Genomic DNA, 7,525 nt, shown 5'->3' with positions numbered 1-7,525 from the left:
AGTGAGTGGCTGCCTGAGCCCGACGAGCCACAAGATTCCCCAGTTGCCGGATGGCTAAGACCACCAAAAAGGAGGTTGCAACCTTGGCATGACCCACACGCCCTTCCCTGAGCTCCTGCCCCCACCCTGCTGACCCAGACTGACACCCAGTGGAAGCCCGACTCAGTAACAAATACCTCCCTCGGCAACTGTGGCCAGGGGGATGGGAATGAGAAGGTGGAGGGAAGAGGGTGGCTCATCTCTCATCAGCTGTGCATCATTTGGAGTGTTGCCATTAGACACACACAAACCAGTCGCTGTTGATGGGACAAACATGGGGTGTGTGTGTGTAAGTGTTGCCATGATGCCCAATTTAGCCCCAGTTTAGGGGGTTGGATCCTCCCTGATTTCCATGCAACCACCTCAGATTTCCCTCCTCACAGGACCCCTGTTCTGTGTGACTTTTGCCCACACAGTTCCCTGGAACTCTGGTGTACCCATTTCACTGATCAAAAGAGGCACTAAATTTCACCAGTGGAAAAGCCTTCAGGTGTGCTACTGTGGGAAAAATTAATATCGATCTGGTGGTGAGCCTCCCCCTAGAAACACAAAATAATCTACTGATTTTCCTTCATTCCTCTTACTGGCAACAAACCCATTCACATATACTTTCCAATGTGGTTCATCATCACAGACTGTCTCTGGAAACTGTTATCTGACACACATGTCAAAAGAGAAGCCCCCTTAGCAGAAAATTCTAGCTAAACTCACATCTTCTTGCACTCTGACGCCCCCTACCCAAGGGTTACTCATCAAGGTCATTTCAAAAACCTGTTAATTAGTTCACACATTTCAGGTGTGCATCTGTTATGGGAGGGGGAGCTGACTCTCTTGCCCAGAATGTTCCATGGAAATAGCCCTGTGATTGGTTGGGAAGGTCAGGAAGTTATGGCCAGCAGTCCCTGCATAAGAACATAAGAGAAGCCAATGTTGGTTCAGGTCAATGGCCCATCCAGTCCAACACTCAGTCAAACAGTGGCCAAAAATACCAGGTGCCATCAGGAGGTCCAGCAGTGGGGCCAGGACACTAGAAGCCCTCCCACTGTTGCCCCCCCCCCCCAAGCACCAAGAATACAGAGCATCCCTTGCCCCAGACTGAGAGTTCCTATCTATACCTTGTGGCTAATAGCATTCATTCATTCATTTTTATTACGGTCAGAGACCCATTAAACAGCATACAGAATCAAAAGCAAAAATATGGCTAATAGCCACTGATGGACATCTGCTCCATATGTTTATCTAATTCCCTCTTGAAGCAGTCCATGCTTGTAGCTGCCACCACCTCCCGTGGCAGTGAATTCCATGTGTTAATCACTCTTTGAGTGAAGAAGTATTTCCTTTTAGCTGTTCTAACACGACTGCTCAGCAATTTCATTGAGTGCCCACGAGTTCTTGTATCGTGAGAAAGGGAGAAAAGTACTTCTTTCTCTACCTGCTCTATCCCATGCATAATCTTATAAACCTCAATCATGTCACCCCTCAGCTGTTGTTTCTCCAAGCTAAAGAGCCTCAAACGTTTTAACCTTTCTTCACAGGGAAAGTGTTCCAACCCTTTTGTCATTCTAGTTGCCCTTTTCTGCACTTTTTCCAATGCTATAATATCCTTTTTGAGGTGGTGTCATGATCTGGCCTGTGCCAGTACGGCCTAGCCAGCCTAAGAGGCCTGGGTGGCAGTAGGAGGCGGCTAGGCCTACAACTCCCAGAAGGCATTGGGAGAGTCAGAGAAGATTCTAAAGAGACCGTTAGAGTCTGTTAGGGAATGAAGTCTGGGAGAGACAGCCTGTCCCTCACTGGGCGCTGCTGGTGGGTGTGTTCTCCTCGGCCTCCGGCTCCTCTGGGCTTAGCAGATCCTCATCACTGTTACCCAGTTGAAGCACCTTGCCCCAATCATTCTCACAATAAACCCTGTTTGGCCTAATGTATTTTGGTGTCTGCCTGGGTCATTCACGTCCATAGTGCTCGGAGAGCAAGGGAGATACCCTGGGACTCCCGAGGAACCCGAAAGTCCAGGGTGGTGGCGGCGAAACCCAAAGACCCCTCTGGGGTCATGACAGGTGTGGTGACCAGAACTGTACACAGTACTCCAAATGAGGTTGCACCATCGATTTATACAGGGGCATGATGATACTGGCTGATATGTTTTCAGTTCCCTTCCTAATAATGCCCAGCATAGCGTTGGCCTTTTTTTATTGCAGTTGCACACTGTCTCGACATTTTCAGTGACTTATCTACTATGACTCCAAGCTCTCTCTCTTGGTCAGTCTCTGCCAGTTCGGACCCCATCAACGTGTATTTATAGCTAGGATTTTTGGCTCCAATGTGCATCACATTGCACTTGGCCACATTAAATCCCATTTGCCACATTGATGCCCACTCGCCCATCCTTGACAGATCCCTTCGGAGTGCCCCACAATCCTCACTGGTTCTCACTACCAGTTCTCACCAATACCAGTAAATAGAACAGCCAGATAGGGTTTTTTGGGGGGTGGCATTAAAGCTCCACTGCTTTGTTTTTAAGCACTTTTCTTGAACTTTTTGGAGGCCCGCCTGGGTATCCCTAGCCCTCCCTGTTTAGGCGGCAGGCAGATTTATACTCACCCGCAGAGTCAAATGGACCTAAATAGGTTGCAGGAAGCTCTGTGGGATCTGATTCCCTCTGGAAACTCGTTGGATGTGCTGGTGGAAGACTGGCAATCCCGTCTTTCCGAAGTCATTGACAAAGTTGCTTCCCGGCATCCTCTTTACCCCTGTGCCAAACTAGCTCCGTGGTATAACCCGGAGCTGCGGCGGATGAAACAGGAGCTAAGACGGCTAGAGAGAGGGTGGCGACCAGTTCGTGACAAAGTTACAAGAGCATCCTATGGGTTGTTTATGAGCACCTATGAGATGGCAGTGAAGGCCGTGAAGAAGGATTTCTACACAACCTCCATTGCGTCTGCTAGCTCTCGCCCAGTCCAATTATTTAGAATTATTCGGTCATTGACTAACTTGCCGGTCCTGGGCTTGTTCAATTCGGATGAGATGTTCCTCCCAACCCTTTTTTTCTTCCTTCCGCTGAGTACGTGCCCCCGTCTCATGGGGTGGTTGGTACTTGTAACAGCTTCCCCTTGCTGGGCCAGGAGTCAATATCCATGACTCTTGGTTGGTCGTATCGAACGTGGACCATTCGAACCCCTTGGGTTCTGCCCGGCTCCAACTGAAGAGTCCTCCTTCTGCTCCCAGACCCAAGGAGACGGGCACCAACAGGGGCAGCATTGTCGTAGGAACCATGGTCACTGGCATGATGGTGGTGACCGGTGTAGTGGTAACCGGTGTGGTGGTTACCGGCACGTCCAGTTCCTTTGGTGTCAGTTGTTCCTCTTCACCACTCATCTTTGCAACGATACGGGTAGGGGAGAGATGGGATTCCTGACTCTCTGTCAGGTACTTCAATAACTCAGCATCAACAGCAGGTCCTTAAACAGGTTCAGCTTTATTAATCAAAGCAAGGTGAAGTCATCTTAGACTCTTTGAGTCAGGAATGAGACATACAAAATGGCTATAGCAATTATAGTGGGTTCATACAACACCCCCTGACACCCAGGAGCCAATAAGCAAATAATGTGGAGCGTGGGAAACTGGTTAATGGTTCAGAGGTGAGCGGGAGACAGCAGAGGCTTCGCGCCAAAGCGATGAGCACTCAAGGCCAACAGCTAGATAAGAGAGGCAGAAGCAAGAAACAGCTGCAGAGCATTACACATTCCGGAGTCAGGGGAAAACACCATGGCGGGGCTACCCAACACCAACCTACAATTATGCATTTGGTTTTTCCTACCTAAATGCAGAACTTTACATTTATCCTCACTGAAATTCATTTTATTTGTTTTAGCCCAGTTTTGCAGCCTGTCAATATCATCCTGTATCCTGACTCTTTCTTCTACTGTATTTGCTACCCCTCCCAATTTAGTATCATCTGCAAATTTAATAAGCATTCCCTCTATCCCTTCATCCAAATCATCGATAAAGATGTTGAACAAAACAGGTCCCAGGACAGATCCTTGAGGCACTCCACTTACATGTTACATGTCAGCTTCACATGCAAACACCATCATGCCCCCTGAACAGATATTAAGGTTGCTTATTTATCATTTGAATCCCAATCGGTTGCTAGGCTTCTGCACCAATTCGAGTTCAAGCAATGTCTTCTCGATACACATAGGCCAATCAGTGAAAAAATGATTTCATTGGTCTCTGGTTGTGTCAGAAAAGCGGGTGATTTGATCTGCAGCTTCACACCGCCACCTCCTTCTCACAGGACTTAATTGCTCTGGAATGTTAACGAGGGAAGCCAAGGCCAGAGAAAGAACATGTTATCTTGTAGGTGCAAAGATGTTTGCTCTCCCCAACATGTCAGTGTGAAACCTGGGAGACTTCAGGAAGTTTTTAACAAGAGCAGGCTGCAGTCAGGCGGGACCAGGATTTTAAAGCTATCTCCATTTTAAGTGAACCAAAGCTCTTGACAGGAATATATAACAGCAATGACTAGGTTTTGGCCCAATGAAGAATGAGATAGAGTCCCTGTACAGGCTAAGACTGCAGTGGACTCAAGACTGAAGGGGAAGGCAAGCAGAAAGGGCCTTTCTCTGATTGAGCACTGAAGGGATTCTAAGTACTGCAGTGAAGATTTGCAGATCTTGCACATAAGTTAAAATGATGGAAATGAAACAAGGACAAGCTACAACAAAAGAGGAGTCCAACTTCAACTAGGTACAAGTCTGAACAGGAAATACTCAGGAACGATGGTGTTTCACAGAAGAACTGATTGACCAAGTTAGAGCAGAAACTCACTGAAAACATGCAATCAGTTCTTGGTTGTGGCATCAAATTTTGGAACTCCCTCCCCAGGGACATTGGTCTGTCTTTGCAAGCAGGTGAAGACTCTTGTGTTTCCTCTGGCATGACAGTTATTGGCCCTCCTTCTGGTATTGTTGTGTTTGTGTTTTTAATTTAATTATTGTATATTTTAACTGTATTTTAATTGGTTAACAGTTTAAATGTTAATAGTAGAAAAGAATAAGAGTCCAGGAGCACCTTAAAGACTAACAAAATTTGTGGCAGGAGAGGAGCTTTCGGGAGCCACAGCTCACTTCTTCAGACATAACGAGAAATATTGTTTTTAATGTTCACTGACTGGGTGGGAAAGGGCATTTATTTCTCCTTCTCTGAGCCTGGCCAGGAGGCACTTTCAGTCTTCTTCACTCATTCGGATTCTAACTCTTCCTAAACACTGAGCTCTTCTGTTTCCATCTTCCCCTAGTCTCTGGTATTCAGAGGTACGTTGCCACTGAAAACGGAGGTTCATTTCATCCATCCAGAATTCCCTTTCTTCTTAAGGAGATTCTGAACCTTCCAGTTTGGCATTTGAGAACACAAAAGAATACAGGATGGGGCCCAGCCACACACATTGATCTCTCATCCAGCACTAGGCTTGCCAACATGAGTTCAAGAAATCCCTGGAGATTTGGAGGTGGGGCCTGGGGAGGGCAGAGAGCTCTGCAGGGGTGTGATGCCACAGAGTCCCCTCCACCCGGCACTGCCCTTTCCTGCAGGGGAGGAACTGATCTGGCCTCTGGAGAGCGGCAGTGGCTCTGGCAGCAGCCTCCGAGCCGCACCGGATGGGATGGAACCTTAACTATCCGGGGTTCAGACGCGTACAAGTGATCAGCTCATAGTTTACTAGTGATCCAGCGAGAGAAAGAAGACTGAGATCCCTGGCCGAAGCCAGGTATCTATGCCTGAAAAGGGTTACACCCAAACACACCCCACTCCCAACGATAGGCTATCTACACTCTATTGTTTCCCAATTGGTTGACTCCGGGATCCCTGTCTGGTCCATTCTAGGATCCTAGCGGTCCATTGTTATGCATCCCAAGCTCAGTCCTTTTGCAAGGACAGTTCAGGCTCAATACATAACACCCCCTCCCCCCAACGTTCAGAGCCTCTTGAACTGACAAAGTCCTTTAAGTATGCTGGTCAGCGCCGCTCACGGTTCGAGTGGCGTGGTTTCGCTGACGGGGCTGTGGGTTCAGGAACTGTGGCGGGGCCCGGCCCGGCCGCCAGACTGGGAGAGAGTGGTGGTGCCGGGACGTTGCCAGGGCCACCGGTGGCGGCTGCTGCTGGCATTCTGCCAGCGGCCTCCCAAGTCTGTCCATTGATTTCCAGCTGGGCGCTGCTGGTGGGTGTGTTCTCCTCGGCCTCCGGCTCCTCTGGGCTTAGCAGATCCTCATCACTGTCTTCTGGTGTGGGTATCCTGGGTTCAGCGGGGAGGAGACGGCTGTGGAGCTGGTCTATGTGTCGGCGGAGCCTCTGGCCGTCTTCTGTGGATACCTCATATGATAGAGGCCCGGTCAGCCTTATAACCTTGGTGGGGACCCAGGCTGGGCTGCTGGAGAAGTTGTGTGCATAGACATCGTCACCCGGGAAGGACCCATGGGGAGCGGCTTGATTCTTTGGGGCCAAGCTGTGCTCCAGAGCGCAGTCTGGGTGCAATCGATCGAAATGGGTTGTGAGGCACCTTCTCATCAGGAGTTCCACGGAGCTGCAGCCGGTGGTTGTGTTCGGGGTTACCCGCTGGCCGAGGAGGAAGGCTGCCAGCCAGTGTTCCCAGTTTCCCTGGACGATCCTGCAGAGGGCCTCCTTAGTCGTCCTCACCATCTGCTCAGCCTGGCCGTTGGTTGCGGGGTGGAAGGGGTGGAGCGGATGTGTCGGATGAGGGAGAAAAAAGTTTTGGTCAACACACCCCACCCCATGCATAATTTTATAAACCCTTATCATGTGCCCCCTTAGTGGCCTCTTTTCTAAACTGAAATGTCCCAGACTCTTCAGCCTTGCCTCAGCAGTTAAGCAAGATGTGAGAATTTGCAGCAAATAATGACAAAATCGCATCTGGATGAAAGAAACTGACATTCTGAAGTACGACTTTTATTATACATTCACATAGGAAGCACAGCAATGTATTGTCCATTGCAGCTTTGCCTCTAGTGTGGTAGAAAACATCACTCTTTGCATAGGACTACATTTGAAGCTTTGTTTTTTTAAAAGCAGCAAGTCTGAATACTTTCTCTCACCTCCTGATAAGACCGGTGCAAATCTGTACTAGACAGACTCTGGGAAAATCAGAAGACTTGCCTTCCATGAAGTGTGTGTGTGTGGGGGGAGGAGATTCAAGGGCCAGGGTTTCATGTCTGAATACACAAAAGCTGGTGAGTCTCTCCAGGTGGGTTTCCTGCCCTGCTCAGCAGCCAATAAAGTAATCTGTGGTTACTTTATTTCACACCCAACAACTGCACAGAAATATGCTAAAGTATTCTTCCCAGAATGCAGCTGATTCTTCCAGCTACTGGATTTCAGTGCCCATGCCCCAAGGACATGCTTTGGCAATGCAACATCTAAACAACTAAAGAGAGAGGGGAAACAACTCTCCAGCCCTGAGAACAGGCCCTGCCTG

Source organism: Gekko japonicus, unplaced genomic scaffold, assembly GCF_001447785.1.
Source record: "Gekko japonicus isolate JY-2015 unplaced genomic scaffold, Gekko_japonicus_V1.1 scaffold2759, whole genome shotgun sequence".
Taxonomy (NCBI): domain Eukaryota; kingdom Metazoa; phylum Chordata; class Lepidosauria; order Squamata; family Gekkonidae; genus Gekko; species Gekko japonicus.
Note: the sequence above shows the minus strand (reverse complement) of the source record.